The 17,306-nt window shown below is 40.8% G+C and overlaps 1 pseudogene; it reads right to left on the reverse strand.

Annotated features, from left to right (window-relative positions):
• Nucleotides 1-2,672: 2,672 nt before the first annotated feature.
• LOC143138212 (4-galactosyl-N-acetylglucosaminide 3-alpha-L-fucosyltransferase 9-like) lies at nucleotides 2,673-14,969 on the reverse strand (annotated as a pseudogene).
• Nucleotides 14,970-17,306: the final 2,337 nt, after the last annotated feature.

Genomic DNA, 17,306 nt, shown 5'->3' on the forward strand with positions numbered 1-17,306 from the left:
CTAGCAGCAGTCACGTTGTTGTTTGTGTCAAACAAGTTGTGGATTTGTTGTAACATTAAAAGATGACTTACTCTGTGCTCAAACTGATGCTCGAAGCTCAGTGGTTTCCTCTGAAGATGAACGAAACTTTGGAAACTAGCAGATTCACGTGAACAATTCAGGATACGATACGATTTTTTCATTGGCTGTTGCGTTAAATCTTACCCAGATACAATAGTGCTTTTTTCTGATTGGCTATTGTGTAGCCCCTTTCGTTATTTTTGATTGGCTGATAAGTGGCAGGCTCGACTAAGAACTCCATGGGAGATGTGCATGGCGACGTGCTTGATTCTTGCCGGTTCCATGGTGAGAGCGGCGCGGCCAGAGACATTTTGGGCACTGCGGCATATTAAATATTATAATTTTTTTCTGCGTGAGAAATACAATGTGTGGCGGGAGTGCGTGACAAAAGACCGAAATGAGTGACTGTCACGCTCAAAGCGTGACACTTGAGAGCCCTGTTTAAATGACACCTAAAGTCAAATAAAAAGGCTTATAATTTAAGACCATTACTGTGTGTTTTTAAACATTAATTTCTGAAGAAATGCTGTTTTACTTATAAATGGTGCATTGTCACTTTAAGAACATTGATCTTTACTTTCTCATAATGCCCTTTTGCAAGCTCTTGTTTATTTGAGTTCTTTGATTATTTGATAGCACAATATTAACAATAATATGCACAATGTTAAGTTGTTATAAGCAGCCTTCATTGCTTTGGAAATGGAAGTGTGCAATGACATGTTGCTTCACATTTCTTTTTGCAATTAAAAGTGAATTATGAGCCTGGTAGCCACCTAGCTATCTGAATGGAATGCGTTTCAGTCGACTCGGCATATTATGTGCTTCATGAAATGCTTGGAAAACGAATTATTGAAGACCCACCAATTCCATTCTAGTACTACGTGGTGGAGATTGAGAGAACCCAAAAAGTATCAAACTTGCATGTAACATGGTGTTAGTGCATTTTGACATTGTAAACGTTATTGAGTGAAACGCCGTTTGCAGTAAAGCTACTTTTCATTGGCTATATTTGGGTGACCCCTCTGTCCTTTGGTGCCCTACGCAAAGTGCATGATGCACGTGGTGAGAGCGGTGGCACTGCCAGGCTACATACAACTTTTTTCTGCATTTCTATCCCTTTATTCTCTTTAATTCAAGTTCACAGCACAAAGCTGACATGCACTACTAAGACCATAGTTTGTGTTTTAACAAGAATCAAAAAGATTAGCATGGCTCCACTTTAGATGTTTCATTAAATTACTTGTGCTATTTCGCGAGGCATAGAGAGATCTTTCGGTTTCGCACACAAAGTGCACTTACTTAACTATTATGTTCTTCATATCCTTGTCTCTGACAAGCTGAAAATAATGAGCGTGGGCTTATGTCTATCCAGCAAATAGAATCCGACTTCGAGTCTGCTGCAGCCACAGTCATCTTCAACTAGTATCAGAAGATAACGTTCTACTATTATGCACGATTTTTTCTTCTCTGTTGTTCTCGCAGTGGTGTTTGCGAATATGTATCAAAACAAAACACCACTTAATTTCGGGTTAAAATGCATTGTAACACGCGTTACTGAAGTTTGTTTTTTCAGTAATGCCTTACATTACCGCATTACTGCAAACAGCAATATATTACAGTAATTACATTACTTTTGTAACGCATTACTCCCAACACTGTTCATCGCTCAGCTGAGGAAAAAAAGGCAACATTTTTGAGAAACAAAGTCAGAAATTTTGAGAGAAAAAGTCAACATTTTCGAGAAACAAAGTCAAAAATCATTTCTGAGATTAAAGTCAAAACTTGTGACTTGAATCTCAAAAATTCTGAGATCTTTTCTCAGAATTTTCAAAGATATTTTCTCTTCATGTGGCCCTAATACTCTTCCATAACACATAGATCCTCAGAGGGTTGGTTGTCTTTTTATTTTTAGTCGTGAAATAGACAAGTGGTTGTCAATTATAGACTTGTACATACAGTTCAATGAAGAAGATTATACAGAATGTGCCTTTGGAATTTGGAATGTGCCTTTTGGATGAATCGTTGCTGATAACGGGCAATGTAGATATTGCATTAGCGATCAGCCATTTGTTTTTACAACAGTCGAGAACACTTTTGCAATTATGTAAGCACATGACGTAATCTGAAAACTGCTGCCCTGATTATAAAAAACAATGCAACTGATCTTAGCTGGTATTCTGTCTAATTGAGTGGAATGGAAATATGACATCAAACTTTTGACCGGTAATGTATATTATTTATGTCCAGGGCATGATTTTGAAAAGGGTTTTAAAAAAATACAGCTCAGCCCAGTGCCCACCCAAAAATATGGTTTGCTCAATGCCCCTGCATACCACAGTGCATAAAGCCGCATGATGCCAGCGTATGACATATGCATTGACACAATTATTCCAGTCTTCTGATGGAAGCTATGTTTGGTGCTACTGGAAGTAATGTTTGGTGCTACTGAAGACTGAAGTCTAGGCCACTGCTATGATTGTCTACGGGAACCGTTTTGGTTTATCATAAAACCATTTGTACACATCATAGATTCTCCGATATACCCTCTTCCTCCCCAGGTGTTGACAAGCCAAGCAGACGTCATGAAGGAACTGCTTGTCGCTCTCTAGCTGTCAGGGCCTTGCATACAGATATTTGCGCCAGGTAAAGTAGTTCTGGTAGGTGCTTGTGTCAAAGTCAAGGCGAGAGAGAGACTCTGCCAGAGCCTTAGCATCTGGGAAGTCGCTCACATGGATGAAACAGTCCTCGTAGTTTTTTTTCGGGGGACCAAGCACCACCGGAACGGTTCCTAAGACTAGTGGGTCATGCAAGGTCTTTGTGATGTAATCTGGGTGTATGCTGTTCTCAAAGGATAGGTGGAACTTACAGGATAGGCTATAGTGGAGTAGTAAATATCAGGCTTAAGGGGTTTGCCAAAGGCTTTGCCGAAAACTTCAATCTTTATGTGCTTTTGAAGTTCCTTATAGTAGTCACGTGCCACTCCCAAGTCCTCTTCATCGCTCACCCAACAAACAAGCTTGTCCTTCACTGGCAACACAAACTCCTCTGGATTCTTGTGTGAGAATACACGCACGTGCACTGTGATGTCTGCGTCTTTCCGATAGCTCATGGTCAGGTTGAATAGGTTGTCCAGATTGGTCAGGTTCTGTGTTTTTGTTGGGGGGTCGACGTTAAACCAGATTCATTTTTGGAAAGGTGGGTGGTCACGTGGTGGCAGATTGGCCAGATCTGATCGGATGGCTCTGTGGTATTAAAACGCCCTCGGCATTCTCATACACAGATCTGTTATCTGTGTATGAGAATGTATTTTCTTACATGAGCACTGTGATTATCTTAAAGAAGCCCTATGCAACAATTTTAGCAAAAATGACCTTAATTATGCAGGTTGAGAGTCGTTCTGATGGTTCTACAACACTTTCTGGGTCGTTCGGTGGGTGCTTCGTCTCCCCCTATTGCTTCTCTGCGGTGTTGGGAGCGTACCTATGTTCCCCGGGTCCTATGATTCCCGCTTTGTATGGGACCGGGGAACATAGGACCCTTTTTTAAAACCCTAACCATAACCATAACCCTGAGCGGGGAACATAGGGATGACCCCGCGGTGTTTGCTCGACCATTTTATTGTGAGCCCTGTATGTGTTTAGCTTGGTTTTTTGATGGCTAGCTCGCTAGCTAGTGGGGGTTTAGCGTAGCAGTCACTTGCTACCGAAGCTGCAGGGGGAGCTATGTCATGAAAAATGCGAGCCCAAATCAGGCGAAAACCTAGCCTGATGTAGTCATACTCAATTCTAGTCAGAATATGAGTCTGATACTGCTTCATTGGGACGTAATTATGGGGTGTGTTTCAACCGATACAGGGGGGGAATGCCTCTGCACTCAATTGGATAGACCTAACCAATCAGAGCAACGAAATAGCTTACCGTGAGGTGTAGGAAGAAAATGCACTAACCATCTTCTCCACAAATGCCTTAACATTGTTTTCTGGTCTTTTGTAAAAGTTAGTGCCGTCAATAACTCCTAGCCTACAGTGGGTCCCAGTTAAAGAAGCCCTATGCAAGTCTGGTTATTCCTTCTCTGTTTCTGGGTTTTCGCCTGATTTTGGCTCACATTTTTCACGACATAGCTCCCCCTGCAGCTTCGGTAGCAAGTGACTGCTACGCTAAACCCCCACTAGCTAGCGAGCTAGCCATCAAGAAACCAAGCTAAAGGGCTCACAATAAAATGGTCGAGCAAACACATTGTTCAAGAGACTATCAAACCACATTACAAAAACGAAGTTCACCCAAGGGTAGGCTACTTACAATTTCAGCAGCAACAAAGCCAAGTCGGAGTCCGTTTTGCAGTCTTCTTAGAAACTACAATCTTACTACATTTTCGAGGCCTTCCGCCGAGTCACATCCGGATTTCTTCGGTCCAGGACCAGAAAGTTGCATATTCGGTTTTTCCACGGAGAAGCACTAGGGGGAGACAAACCAACCAAACGACCCAAAAAGTGTTGTAGAACCATCAGAACGACTCTCAACCTGCATAATTAAGGTCATTTTTGCTAAAATTGTTGCATAGGGCCTCTTTAAAAATTGACACTTCATTCACGATCAAGGTGATTCACGCAGCTGGGTGAAATGTAAGTACAACTGCAGCCGCTTGGGGGCAGCATAGTCCACTGTTAAACATAGTTTTGGATTCAGTGGCAAGATTTCTTGATTGTACAGTGCCTGTCTCTCTAATGTTATGTTTTAGTAATGTTTTAAAATGAGAGCTTCGTCAGCTGGCAGTAGGCTACTATGTCGGCAGTCATGAGAAGTTCGCTTGCTAACAGAACATAAATATGCTGCCCAGAAACCTCGTGAATAGTTCTGATTTTTTTTTATTACACTAACGAGTAGTGCTGGGCGGTATGACCAAAAATTTATATCACGGTATTTTTCTAAATTCTTACGGTTTCACGGTATATGACGGTATTTTTTCCCCATGCATAATCAGATGTTCACAGCATTTTCTACAGGATGAGAGAGGAATTGCTGCAGTACATTGACTAATGATGGTCTATTTTACTGTTATGATGTAGAATAACTCCACACTAGTGGTAATGCAGTTTTGCATGGCCCCAGAAAATGATGCTGTTTACAAGAGCCACTCATGATTCTAATGAAGAATCTAATCAGAATGCGGAATGCAGAAAGACAATTGCAGTCAAAATACAGAACTTTTACTGTGCAAATTTCACAAACATCTTGTAGCCTATAAAACCAATACAAAAAGTAGTGCAACTTTATACTTTTTTGAAAATTATACAATTTAAAATGAAACCTCTCTGCTAATATGCTTACTCTGTCAAATAGGCCTATCAGAAACATGCCTTATTGTTATTGTGCGGTTTACATGACGTTAGTGGTAGGCTAACGTTAACTTCATGTGGATGTGGATGTCTTGTTAGCCTGCCATGAGCTTCGGTTCGGTTCGCTAGGCAAAACATTAACAAAAAAGTTTGTTTTGGTGCACTGATGACAGTCAGGATAATTTCTAACTAGCCAGCTAGTATTGCTCAGTGCATGTCTATAACATGCTTTACTTGCTACCTGGATCATTTCAGCGAATATTCTTAAAGTGAGATGAATGATAATCTCATTAAACTTCACTGTGTTCGGTGGGTTGCTAACTAACGACATCACCTACTAGCCAGCTAGTTACAGCTGTTGAACAATCTCAATAGAATTTTCGTGAAGGTAAGTCCCTTTCAATGCAGTATCCCTTAACGTTTTTCCTTAACTAAAGAAACAATTTAAGGTATTCTGTGCAACACCCTTAAATAAACCCCTTATCTAAGGAGAAATTAAGCCTTAAGGGTCATACTTCAGGGGAAAAACTTCAGGTGTTTAGTGTTTACCCTCACTATGCCCAGAGAATGTCTAATAAGGAAGGGGAGAACCTTCACTCTTGGAACTCTTCCGGTGTGGTACTGCATCTAGGGGCGCTCGCGTGCGAGTCCAGAATGAATGGAGGTCTATGGAGCTGTACCCCTCAGAATCCACTTTTTTCGGGATATAATTTTTTTTCAAGTAATTTGAATATTGTATTCGAAAGGGGAGACAAAGACAATACACTTGGTTGAGTATTATATTTTTTAAAGTCACTTAATTGTTCTAAAAAGCCTTTCAAACGTGTCAATGACGTCATTCATTAGCATGATCATAGCATAGCATAGCATCAATGCTAGCGTGTTATGGGCAACAACGACCCAACCTGTAAGAAAACGAAAGGACATGACTCCCGGATTATTTCACTTTTGATTGATAATCTATATCCATTTTGCGAAAAATAAAATAAAATTTTATTTTTCAGGGTTTCAGTTGTTAAATAGGTGAAAACAATAAATGTAGCCATGTAGCTTCATAGGACCCCATGTATTTTGGACTCGCCCGCGATCGCCATCTAGGTGAACTCTGGTGAACTGCAGCCAAATTCGGTTTGTATGGGATTAATAGACCTCTGAAGTTCGCCTACAAAAAAAATCCAAAACGGCCATCTTTGCCCATATAAGGAGATCCGGTTGTTAATTGAAGCTAACTACCTATGGCAAATTGCATTGCAAGTTAGCTCTGGAGTAGCAAAAATCTAAGTGTGCCGCCTTCACTTACCGGAGATCACAGTATCCACTCGAAGGCAGAGGACAAAAGTGTGTTCAGGAAAACGTCTGCATTTTAGACTTTTTCATCCCCACGAGACTTTAACAGGTGCGATTATTCAAAATCCCCATGTTATTTTCCCATAGGAAAAATCGCCAGATACCGGATGTCAAAGATGGCAGCTTTTTTGTAGGCGAACTTCAGAGGTCTATAGAGAGTGGGGAGGCTCTCCGTAGACAGGCTCTGCTATGCCTCACAGTCAAAGATGGTTGATTACGAAGATACTTCATGAGAGGCCATTTCCTGTCCCTGGAAATGTATGCAAATAGGGTAGCACACGCCCCCGCACATTTATGCAGTGATTGGGCTCTCTTTTTAACATTGAGGTCTATGGCAGAATCCAAGAATTTCCCAGAATCTGTCAAAGCCTTATTTTTCTGAGCAATGGATGCACATTTCGGACACGGTATCATGATCTCCAAACCCTCCTCCCTATTTCAGTAGAATGTCGTGATAGTATGACCCTCCAGTCGGGAGAAAATTAATTAATTAATTTTCATTAATGAAGGTGTACACCAAGTTTATTTTGTACTCTGGCTTGTCTGGCGTGGAACCAAGGCGTTCAAACGTAAGTCATACGTCAGTGACACACCCCTGTGCAGGCGGGAACTGAACCAGAGCCCGTCTCTGACTGAACTCCACTTTGCCCTCATAGACATGAACTAGGACGACCCATCTTGCTACGCATTCATTATCTTTGTCACAGTGGCACCATGCGTGCGTGTAATAAAAAGTCCCGTCTGAAACAGCGTGGCGCAGCGTTCCAAACGTTGTGTAATCAAATACACCAGTATGGCGGTATATTAAAAATTCATATCATAACGAAAATATACACCGGTATACAGTGTGAACCGGTATACCGCCCAGCACTACTAACGAGGTTGAAATATAGCCTTTGCATACAGCATCTCCTTAACTCATTGAGTGCCAAAAACTTAATATTACGTTTTTAGCTTTTTTTTTAAATTACGAAACTAGACACTCTAACACACCTTATATGTGATTTTGGGAACTCTGTGATGAATGGAAATTAAATTTATGACGATCGAAAACTCATGAAAACGCACAATCTGGACATTTTATCTGGACATTTTATCATAACTTGGTTGCCGCTTTGGGTCGAATCAGAATGCACGTCAGCTCAAAACCAGGCCATTTTCGTGGGTCTATCACTAGGTGGCAGTCTCGCCAGGTCTCGCTGATCACTTCCCGGAAAGTTTACAGGCAACACTTCATATTTTATGAAAACTAGCCACTGTTTAGCTTGGGATTTCTCAGGAACAGAGGCGTGTAGAAATACACGGTTTGCACCCACTGAGAGCTTAAAGTCTCACCTTTTAAACGAGCCATTGTATGTGTTCATAGCTATAACACAGAATATGCTGTGGCTGTACAAAAATCATCAACAATGGTCTAGATTTCTGGCACCAGGGTAGGAATTTCACAGCGGCCACGACGGCCATGGCCATGCCCCTTTGAAAATCAGATGTTTTCAGGCCACGGTGGCCTTGGTGCCCCCTTCTTTAAATATTCTGCTTTGCGTCCTACTAATAGCGATATATATTTAGCCTATGGCCAAATTACGCAGTGGAGAAAGTGACAGCGCAAGAAAGAAAGTGCGTCCAAATTAACCCATTCTTCTCAGTTGAACTACTCGCGAAGTAGCCTACTCATCACACAGACATCACAAGTATCACATGAAAGAGCTTTTTTTCAGCTTTTAAACGATGTTAGCCGCTAATTGCTGTGGTGAACGGTTCGCGAGAAAAGTAAATAATATCATTCAATTTAATCATAAATTCTACTGAAGGTTTTGCGTCCATCTCCCTACCCATTCATCTCGGTGGAATACTTCACGAACCCTTCGTTTAACATATGACCAGGGATGATTTAAAATACGTATTTCAAATACAAAATACTATTATGTAATTTGTATTTTATTGAGATAATGAAAATGCCTTCGTATTTTGTATCAAAATACTTCAGTGTTGTGTATTTTTGTATTTTCATATTTGAAACACTGTGATGACATCTATCTAACTATCTTTAAAGCACAAAATCTCTGTCTCTATCTATCTCTGGTACCCTTGCATGGTCAAGCCCCTCTGCTTCAGTAGAGTTTTTTTTCCTTTGCTGGACTGATTTTTCTAGACTTTACATTTGTCTATGTTCTCTGACCTGTGAAATATTTCAGTGCTATGGTAACTTGAAAGATACCTCAAACAAGGGCATTTCCAATTTTGCACATTTTAAATAAGAAATTATTGATAATGTCATAATAATTGGCTTCGAATTGGCTTAACTGATTGGATGGTATTAATGTGACAACCTGATTTTTTATTTTTACTTTCAGGTGCATACAAAATTATTCATCTGTGATGAAATGCTACCTAGCTTAAATTTCTAAATAAGTCATCCATTTGGATTGTTTGTCTTTGAATTATTGTCACTGATTCATAGTGGGCAATCTATTATGCCAACTGGCTGGGAAGTGCAACAGTTGTGGAGTCGGCATTCCTGTTGCTGTAAAACAGTACATCTCTAAACTCAAACAGTAGACTAACAGTCAATAAAAGTGGACTGTCAGAGCAGATACTAAAAGCCATGCCGAGTGTCCTGTTCGCTCTTAAACTTTCCATCACATTTGGTGCCTCTGCCTAGCCACATAGCCTGGCTAACGCCAGACCTCATCTCATTGAGTTTAGGTCTGGGAACTACACATTCATTTTCTCGTATTTGAGACGTGGTTTACGAATGCTCAGAGCCATTTATTGGGTGCTACAAATGTCTATCAAATCGTCTTGCTGCCCCCCCTCCGTTCTGTGATTGGTTCCTTTGTTGAGGTGAAAATCGGGTCCATGGAATCCATCCAATCGTAAATGTGTTAGAGTTATGTACTTTAAAGAACATTTCGAGTGATCACATAACCTACGTTCAATGTTGCAATATTATCAGAAGGCCCTATGTGCAATTGGCTTTTGAGCAGGATCTTACAAGAACATTTTAAAATGAATGGAAAGACACAGTGATGATGAGATTTTGCACTCAGCTGTAGCCTAGGCCTGCCTAATAGTGGTGAGTCTGTTATAGCCTATTTGCTTGTATTGTAGCCTATGCAACTATTCTATTTAACGCTGTGTGCTAGTCTATTAAACACTATGACCATGTCCTTGCACTATTTTCCCCCATGATCATATTGTTTCAGTTATCCAAAAGGCTCGAAGGATGCTCTTTATTATATTATATTATAATGCCCCCCCACCACCACCCGCTTGCACCGACCCTGGCAGAGGTTTATATTGGGATGTCTAACATGAGGGGTCAGCATATCTAATTTTTTGACTGATTATGGAAGGAGTCTCTTGCTTTTAGATGTTTTTCCAGGTAGGAAAGGGATAGACAAAAAAGGCTTTTAGAGTAAAGTATTTTGTCGTATTTTGAAAATACAAAAATACAGTATTTTATTTTGATACATTTTTTGGCTGCTATATAATACTCAGCAGTTTGTATTTTCTCTGCCCCCTCTTTCGACTGCAACATCGAATTTCTGGGCAAAAAATGATATCCCGAGAAAAGTGGATTTGAGGGGTACAGCTCCATAGGCCTCCATTCATTCTGCACTTATTCGTGAGCGCCCTCATGTGGAACCAGAAAAGGAACTGCAACCAGTTCAGAAACCGGAAGTTTCCCGAGAGTGAAATTTCTCCACTTATTAGACATTCTCTGACCAAATTCACACGGCGGCCATCTTGTTTTGACGTCATGCTCAGGGTGGGAAGTTCGAGTTCTGTATCAGTGACGAATAGAGTCCTGAAGTGTGACGTAGCGTTTCCATGACGGTAGAATCACTGGATCTAAACAAACTTTCGAAATGGCATAAATAGCATTGAATGTAGACATGTGGCATCATTTCTAGCTAATAAAAATAAATATATCCATTTAAACGTGTTTTACCTGCTAGGCAGCAGCTTAGCCACATAACACGGATTCCATGGCAGGTGTAATAAAAAGAAAGAAAATTCCAGTGGATATTTCACGTCTTCTCAAAGACTAGCGGCTGTTAAGAGCAACGTTTTTTGCCAAAAAAAATAAAGCCAAAACACGTCCGTGAATTTAAGGATTTTAACCGCATGCTGTGAAGTTACATGCAGGTCTCTTTTACGGAGGAAACCCATGCTAAAATAAAACTCTGTAGTCATGAATTTGATCGTGTTGGTATGAATGTTGTAGTATGTGATTCCTACAGTGTAAAAAAACTATGCTAACGTCTTAGAAACGTAAAATTATTGAAATAGATTAAGAAAGCCACTGCTATGGTGATTTCTAATGGTAGATTGATTTGTTTAGATCCAGTGAAATTGCTGCCTTGGCAACGCTACGTCATGGCTTCGGTACTCTATATGTCTGCTGTGTGCCTGGGTGTAATTCCTACTACAAAAGACGGGAAAAAGACACGTTCATTCCACCAGTTCCTGACACACCAGATTGAAGAGAGTGGATTTCAAAAATTAGAACAGACATCATTTTTCAGGTAGGTGCTTAATTATCTAGCTAGCCAACCGGTTATAATATATGCCGCTAATAATAGGACTAACCGTATAATAACAACAGACACATTTTGGATTCATTTAGTTATATGGATAAAAACATTTATTAGATATTTGTAAGATTTTTTTTTTTTTAATGCAATAAACAAAACATGAAGAACAAGGGGGTGATGCTATCTGTGTGTGTGAGTGGGCTTGTATGTGTGCAGGGCCATAGCACATGAAGAGGACACTGGGAGAGAAGCAGAGACAACATGTCAGCACTCACGATGAAATATTTTGCAGAGCAACTTATGCAACAGCTATTTAGGAATATTAGGAATATCAAATTCACTTACATCTAATTTTTCTTTAAGCCTCCTGCACGCCAAGGGGCGTACAGTTCTTCACAATGTCACTGAAGGCCTGCTGTGTGAGCTTCCCGTCACACTGCCGAGAAGCAACTGAAAGACATGAATCCAAAATGGTTGTTAAAAGGACAATTCCGGCGCAAAATGAACCTAGGGGTTAATAACACATGTGTACCGAGTTCGACCGTTCACTGGGATTTGTTTTCATGCTAGTCGAATGTGACCAGTTTTATTGCAAACCGCTTATTAGCGGTTAACGCTAGCCTTCGGGGCACACGTACAGTAGAAATAAATCACTATTTCTATACCACTAACAAGGCTCAAAATAGCACCACACTTACACAGTAGCATAATGAGGGTCTCTACATGTAAACCGAAGCATTGAGAACTTTGTAAGTGTACAGGCAGTTTATTAAAAAGAAACACATTACCGTTCACGTCTGGTTCACATATACAGGCAGGCGATGTGAACTAAAATCAAACGTAATTTGCTCAATATAGGCCTATCAGAAATAATACCTCCGATGTAACATAACTTGTGTAGTGTAGGCTACTTACTTAGTGGATCCATGTCCCTCTGGTAGCCTATGGATCGCCGCCGCCTGTGTGTGGTATTGACTACAGCTTCTAGCTCTCTCTCTCATAGCCCTTTCACGGAGCTCCCGCAGCTCTTCGTTGGTATTCCGACTCGAAAAGATAAGGACGTCCAATAAGGGTTCATCCTTGATGTCTTCAAATTCGTTCAAATAACCTGCCATCTCTTATGTCTCCTGTTGCGTTCAGTGCTTCTCTTTTGCACAGTCCTTCTGCAACAACGTTTCACCCGAGATTCACTTCACATCCCAGTTGTAACCAAGGCGCCTGCCTGTATGTGAACCAGACGTCAACGGTAATGTGTTTCTTTTTAATAAACTGCCTGTACACTTACAAAGTTCTCAATGCTTCGGTTTACATGTAGAGACCCTCATTATGCTACTGTGTAAGTGTGGGGCTATTTTGAGCCTTGTTAATGGTATAGAAATAGCGATTTCTTTCTCTGTACGTGTGCCCCGAAGGCTAGCGTTAACGCTAATAAGCGGTTTGCAATAAAACTGGTCACATTCGACTAGCATGAAAACAAATCCCAGCGAACGGTCGAACTCGGTACACATGTGTTATTAACCCCTAGGTTCATTTTGCGCCGGAATTGTCCTTTAAGGAATGATAAGATACTCATTGTATCAGTTGGGTTGAAATAACTTGTTGCCAGCTGAAAACAACACAAGTAATATTAAGTTAAACTCACCAAACATGCAGTCTTGCAGGCAAGGGACATGGCAGCTTGGCCTCACTGTGTTTGTACGCTTTCTCTGCCCAACTAAATTTACAGGCCAGGCCGTTTGTTAAGGCTGCTGCCAGCATCCTCCTGATCATGCAGGTCGAGCTGGTGCCTCCCACCATGGCCAAGCGGGCAATCTATTGAGATGTGAGGAAAAATGGATTTAAGTACAATTCCAATTTGCCTGTTGATGTAACTCAATTAGAACACTGGTGTTAAAGGTCCGACCATGCGGAACATGGATAAAAAACAGTGACATGTAGAAATGTTGGGAAATCCATTACAGGAACATGACTCTCCATGAGCTAGGGAAAGGTGTAACATCTGTCTTTGCATGTTTAATAACTAGGGCTGTCAATTGATAAAAAAAAAAAGAATCTAATTAATTACATACTCTGTGATTAATTAATCTAAATTAATCGCATATATAATTTTTGCTGTGAAAGTATTTTAAATATTTAAATTCAAATAAATAATTGAATAATTAGTGACATTAAAGTTCAAAAACTCTTTTATCATTATTTTAATAATGGCCATAATAATCTATGATATGACCTAATATGCTGAGGAAATAAATTCAAAAGTGCTTCGGGAAGAAGTTGTTTTTCACATACAAGGTATTTCAGGCCTCAGATATAACCTAGGGCAAATAAATTAACACTCCCCTCAATGTCAACACTATTTCTTTGCATTGATGTGCGACTTTAGAGTTGATTAACTCCGGTGATATGCAAATTCCTTGCTGCAGACATTGCAGAGGACTTTATTTTTATCAACACTTTATTTTTATCAACGCGGCCAGTCTGTGGGCAGCACAGGCCACGGTCACAAGTTTGGGGAAGCATTCTGTTAGCTGCTTTCCCACCCCATTCACACACCCTAGATTTAAAAAAACAATATTTAGTTACAATATTTAGGGATTCAACCCCCAAGATACTCTCGCATAGTTTTAAAGGGACACCAGGCAACGTTTTCGTGTTAATTACTCATCTTCGTAAGTCGGTATATGGTTAAATGACTCATTACAGGGCGAATGAAGACTCTCTCGCCCGCCCCTACTGCCTGTAGGAAGAATATCCCGCTTGCAAGTTCAGTGTATCGTACCCGGCGACCGAAGCAGTTTCAGTTTCCATCCTGCATCCACAGCACAGAGGGAGGCTAACGAAACGCTAGCGATTGTTGCAAACGTGTGTATAATGGCAGAGCCGGCGAAGAAGCAGCGAAAACCCTTGACGAAAGATGCAAAGAAAAGGAAAAGAGCTTCAGACCGAGCGAGGGGGAGTTTCGTAGAGAAAAAACATCAGGCTTGCCTGGTGTCCCTTTAAATAATTACCTGTCATTGAAAAACAACTTCTTCTCGAAGCACTTTTGAATTTATTTCCTCAGCATATTAGGTCATATCATAGATTATTATGGCCATTATTAAAATAATGATAAAAGAGTTTTTGAACTTTAATGTCACTAATGCTGATTATTCAATAATTTATTTGAATTTAAATATTTAAAATACTTTCACAGCAAAAATTATATATGCGATTAATTTAGATTAATTAATCACAGAGTATGTAATTAATTAGATTATTTTTTTTAACGATTGACAGCCCTAGTAGAGACCAAAATGTAAAGTCTTTCTACTTGATTCACAAGGTGAATCCCTATAATGACCGGCGTTCTATACAGTATCCCTTACCAAAACAATTGTTTTTTTTGGATTATGGGGTGGGGTGCACGGTAAGGCCCAGTAGCACCTGGTAAGGCCCCGCCTAATATGCAGAATGTCTCATTATGCAGCTCAGTTTATCAAACAAATTACCATCTTTTGTCGGACTGCCTCTGTTTTTAAGAGGGCCTCATTAAAGTCCTCCTCATTTGTGATGGGCAGCTGGACGGGGAACGGCTCTTGGCTTGTGGCTGGTCCACTAGCTGGGGTTCTACCCTCAGCAATTTCCCCCATGATGAACTGCACATCTCGCGAAAGTTCCTTCACCACCGCTAGCACTTCGGCAAGCATCCCTGTTAGGGCTGGGCGATAAAACGATAACGATATGTATCGTGATAGACACGTAATCAATATCAATAGAAAATGCGTTCGATAGAACGTTCGACCGCCGTCCCCACCAAGAGCGGCAATACGACGAACTTGTTTTATCACCTCAGCCGCTCTCATCCCTTGGAACATAGCCGTGTGCAAAAACGACCAACACAATCCGTTGCAAGACCGAAACAACAGACCACTATGGAAAGGTATTCCACATCAGTGCCTTATGATAAATCATCCAAACGCTATAAAGAAATGACCCAGGCAGTGGCATATCATATAGCCATATAGCCAAGACATGCAACCACTCCGTACCTCTGCCAGGTCGGAAGTACTTTTCTAAAACTGCCATTCCAAAACTATCTGATATGCAAAGAAACTGTGCAACAGGAAATCTTATCAGCCAAGTACTTTGCCACTACCTCTGACCTGTGGTCAAGCCGTACCTCTGAGCCATACATTAGCTTGACCATTCATTTTATAGACAACGAATGGAATCTGAAAACCAGATGCCTTGAAACAGCATATTTCCCAGAAGATCACACAAGAGAAGTTATCGCAGAGGGCTTGAGGGAGTCACTGTTGTCCTGGGCTCTAATTGAGGACAAAATGGTGTGCATCACCACAGACAGTGGGGCCAATATAGTGAAGGCGACATCGCTAAATGACTGGACACGGCTGGAGTGTTTTGGCCATCGTTTACACTCTGCTGTTGGTGAGTAGCATTGTCATTTTCATGATCATCATTGATGTTGGTTCCTGTTTATTAGCTAACATTAATATTTTGAGATGCTATACTACTAACAACTACTACAACAATAACAGTAATATGAACAACTACTACTACTACTAATAATAATAATAATAATAATAACAATGATAATAATAATAGTGATTATCATTGAAATAATAATGATGATAATTATTATATTGTTATTATTATCATTATGCTATTATATCAAGGATCAAGGATTTTATTTGTCACATGCCTAGGAATACTAATGTAAAACATGCAGTATATGAAAGCAGCTTTACACACTGACTGACTGACTGAAACTTATCAGTTATTTATGCTGCTGTTGTTTTTCTGCAGGTGCTGCAGGAAAGGATAAAAGAGTGGACAAGGCTGTTCGAGCGTGTAAGAGCATGGTCTCCTCCTTTTCTCACTCCTGGAAGAAAAACTATGCACTCTCCAAAGCACAGGAGCGTCTTAATCTCCCCCCACACCAGCTGATCACAGAGTCACCAACTAGGTGGGGCTCAAGACAAAAGATGGTGGCAAGGGTCCTTGAGCAACAAAAGGCCATCACTGAAGTTCTGTCTTCTGACAAAACCAGCAGGCACCTGATCCCAACGTGGCAGGACATTGATGTCCTTGAATCAATGAATGCAGTCTTAGGTCCTCTCCTGGAGTTCAAAGACTCCCTTTCTGGGGAGTCATATGTGACCGTCTCGTATGTGAAGCCTGTTCTCCACCTGTTCCGCTCTGATTTGCTGAAGGTAAATGAGGGGGACACTCAGCTTACAAAAGAGATGAAGAAGAAAATCATGAGCTAACTTGATGAAAAATATGCTGGCCCTGACACGGATGATCTCCTTGACATGGCTACCTTAATGGACCCCAGGTTTAAAGTCCAATATATCAGACCGGAGAAGGTAGGGGTCATTTAAATGAGAGCAGTGTCTGAAGTATTGAAAGACGTCCAAGGCCAGTCACAGGCAGAAGCTTCTGAGGGAGCAGCAGACCAAGGGGCAGAAGGTGGAGCTGTGGCTGCCACTGGACCACCTCCACCACTGGGCGAGAAGAAGCAACGCAAGTCATTGGGGAGCTTCTTCAAAAAGCATAGTCAAGAAGAGGATGCCTTGCCTCTAACTGATGAACAAAAAGTGGAGAGTGAGCTGGAAAGGTACCTGATGTGCCATGATGCAGACAGTGAGTCTGAACCCCTGGACTGGTGGCGGCTTCATGAACACAACTTTCCCAGATTGACCCAGCTGGCAAAAAAGTACTTGTGTATCCCAGCCACCAGTACCCCCTCAGAGAGAATTTTTAGCACTGGGGGTAATATTGTTACGTGCACTAGGGCAGCTTTAAAACCAGAGATGGTCAACCAGCTGGTGTTTCTTGCACAAAACCTTGATTGAAAACATACTTGTGTTGAATGGTTTAGTTATGGTTAGACTAAGATTTACCTATTCATATTTTCATATTTCTATCAGAAAGACTCGGGAAGCATGACATGAGGTTTACAATATTTAATTGAAGTTAACAATGATATATCCTTAAAGGAATAGATAACTTAGAGATAA

The sequence above is a fragment of the Alosa pseudoharengus genome, unplaced genomic scaffold (assembly GCF_046254945.1).
Source record: "Alosa pseudoharengus isolate Yale_2024_CS ecotype anadromous, Long Island Sound unplaced genomic scaffold, YU_APseudo_1.1 YU_APseudo_1.1_scf_10, whole genome shotgun sequence".
NCBI lineage: Eukaryota > Metazoa > Chordata > Actinopteri > Clupeiformes > Clupeidae > Alosa > Alosa pseudoharengus.